We start from the raw sequence: 3,480 nt of genomic DNA, 5'->3' as shown, positions 1-3,480 counted from the left end.
AATACCATTTATTTAAACCCCATATTGCCATTTACTTAAGAGGAGTTTACAGGATGAGGCGTCCGCCAAACACATGGCCCCAAAATAGGTTATCAAATTCGTTTTCTTATCTCAAATACCTTTCATTAGAGCCACATATTGACATGGTCGAAAAATTTGTTCCCTTTGGGGGTATTGAGGGAAAAGGTGATGCCCTAAATACATGGTCCTACATTTGGATATCAAATCCGTATTCTACTCCCAAATACCTTTATTTGAGCCCCATATTCCGATGGTCACTAAAAAATTGCTGTTGGTGGGATATTTTGGGAAAGGAGTAGAACCCCAGAAAATTGGTCCCGAAAATGGGTATCAATTTTTGCTCTACCCCCAATACCTTTCATTTAAGCTCCACATATATCTATATATATCATTTATTTGAACCCCATTTTGCCATTGTCCTCAAAATTGGATATCAAATTCGTTTCCTAATCTCATTTAAACTCCTTATTGCAAAAGTCAGCAAATATGTCCGATTTGGGGTATTGGCCCTAAAAACTATAAATATTTAGCTCCACTCTCTTTAACACCCAAATTGTCTTGGTGAGCAAATACGTCCTATTTGAGGGTTGTTATGGTAGTGGGACGTCCCCTAGACAGTTGGTCCCTAATGTTGATATCAGATACGTGATCTACTCCCAAATACCTTTAATTTGAGCCCCATATTGAGCCCACTCAAATAGTTGGCCATGAAAATTTATATCGGATTCGTGTTCTACTTTAAAAACCCTCTTATTTGAGCCTCATATTGGAATAGTCAGAAAATACTTACTATTTGGGTGGTGTTGTGGGGGTGGGGTGGCCCCATAGACACTTTTCCCGAATATTGATATCAAATTTGTGCTTTACTCCCGAAGACCTTTCATTTGAGCCCCATATTGCTATGATCGTAAATATATCCCTTTTGGGGGATGTTTTTGTGAGAGGCGGCCCCCCAAACACTTGGTCCCATATTTTGATATCAGATTCGTATTCTAAATTCAAATACCTTTTATTTAAGCCCCTTATTCCCATTATCAGTAAATAAGTCCTGTTTGGGGGGTGTTTTGGGAAAGGGATGGACCCCCAAAAACGTGGTCCAACATTTGGATATCAGATTCGTATTCTACTCGCTAATACCATTCATTTGAGTCGCGTATTGCCATGGTCGGTAAATATGTCCGATTTAGGGGTGTGTTGGGGCTTGGGGTGGTCCCCCTAGCACTTCGGCCGACAATTGGATATCAGATACGTTTTCTTATCCTAAATACCTTTCATTTGAGTCCCATATTGTCGTCATTGTTCTAAATATATGTTTGATGGGTTTTAGGGTGGTGCAGCCCTCCTAAGTATCCCATCCGAAACTTGGATACTAAATTTTTATTTTTAGGGTACTATATGAGAGCGCACAAATTTTCACTTAAATCGCTCCACCCATCTCCGAGATCTGGCGTTTCTGAAAATTAAGGTAAGGGGGAGGGTCCCCCCCCCCCCCCCCCCCCCCCCTTCAGATATAAAAAAAATTAGTACCCTATTTTCACCACGGGGTCATTATGCACCATCTGTGAACATTTCAAGAAAATCGGTTCAGCAGTTTCTGAGTCTATAAGCAACACACAAACAAACAAACACAAATTAATTTTTTTACCCTCCTCCATAGGATTTAATATTTAATTTTTCATTCTGTTTGTAACTACTCGAAATATTCGTCTGAGGCCCCATAAATTCTATATATTCTTGATCGTCGCGAAATTTTATGTCGTGTTTTGTTATGATATCCAACAACTGTGCCAAGTATGGTTCAAATCGGTCCTTAACCTGATATAGCTGCCATATAAACCGATCTTGGGTCTTGATTTCTTGAGCCTCTAGTGTGTGCAATTCGTATCCGATTGGAATTAAATTTTGCACGTAGTATTTTGTTATGATATCCAACAACTGTACCAAGTATGATTCAAATCGGTTCATAACCTGATATACCTGCCATATTAACCGATCTGGGATCTTGACTTCTTGAGCTTTTGGAGGGCGCAATTCTTATCCGATTTGGCTGAAATTTTGCATGACGTATTTTATTTTTATACCCTCCACCATAAGATGGGGGGTATACTAATTTCGTCATTCTGATTGTAACTACTCGAAATATTCGTCTGAGACCCCATAAAGTATATATATTTTTGATCGTCGTGAAATTTTATGTCGATCTAGCCATGTCCGTCCGTCTGTCCGTCCGTCCGTCCGTCTGTCTGTCGAAAGCACGCTAACTTCCGAAGGAGTAAAGCTAGCCGCTTGAAATTTTGCACAAATACTTCTTATTAGTGTAGGTCGGTTGGTATTGCAAATGGGCCATATCGGTTCATGTTTTGATATAGCTGCCATATAAACCGATCTTGGGTCTTGACTTCTTGAGCCTCTAGAGTGCGCAATTCTTATCCGATTGGGATGAAATTTTGCACGACGTGTTTTGTTATGATATCCAACAACTATGCCAAGTATGGTTAAAATGGGTTTATAACCTGATATAGCTGCCATATAAACCGATCTTGGGTCTTGACTTCTTGAGCCTCTAGAGTGCGCAATTCTTATCCGATTGGAATGAAATTTTGCACGACGTGTTTTGTTATTATATTCAACAACTGTGTCAAGTATGGTTCAAATCGGTCCACAACCTTATATAGCTGCCATATAAACCGATCTTGGGTTTTGACTTCTAGAGCCTCTAGAGTGCGCAATTCTTATCCGATTGGGACGAAATTTTGCACGACGTGTTTTGTTATGATATCCAACAACTGTGCCAAGTATGGTTCAAATCGGTTTATAACCTGATATAGCTGCCATATAAACCGATCTTGGGTCTTGACTTCTTGAGCCTCTAGAGGGCGCAATTCTTATCCAATTTGAATGAATATTGGCACATAGTATTTTGTTATGATATCCAACAACTGTGCCAAATATGGTTCAAATCGGTTTATAACCTGATATAGCTGTCATATAAACAGATCTGGGGACTTGACTTCTTAAGCTTTTAGAGGGCGCAATTCTTATCCGAATTGGCTGAAATTTCGCAAGACGTTTTTATTGTTACTTTCAACCACTGTGTCAAACAAAATGCAAGTCGGTTCACAACCTGATTTAGCTGCCATATAAACCGATCTGGGATCTTGACTTCTTGAGCCTCTAAAGGTAGCAATTATTATCCGATTTGCCTAAAATTCTGTACGACGTATTCTCTCATGACCATTAACATACGTGTTTATTTTGGTCTGAATCGGTCTATAGCCCGATACAGCTCCCATATAAATCGATCTCTCTATTTTACTTCTTTAACCCACAAAGAGCGCAATTCTTATTCGAATTGGTTGACATTTTACACAGGTCTCCAACATATAATTTAATTGTGGTCCAAACCGGACCATATCTTGATATCGCTCTAATAGCAGAGCAAATCTTTTCTTATATCCT

This window comes from Stomoxys calcitrans, chromosome 1, assembly GCF_963082655.1.
Source record: "Stomoxys calcitrans chromosome 1, idStoCalc2.1, whole genome shotgun sequence".
NCBI classification, from domain to species: domain Eukaryota; kingdom Metazoa; phylum Arthropoda; class Insecta; order Diptera; family Muscidae; genus Stomoxys; species Stomoxys calcitrans.
Note: the sequence above shows the minus strand (reverse complement) of the source record.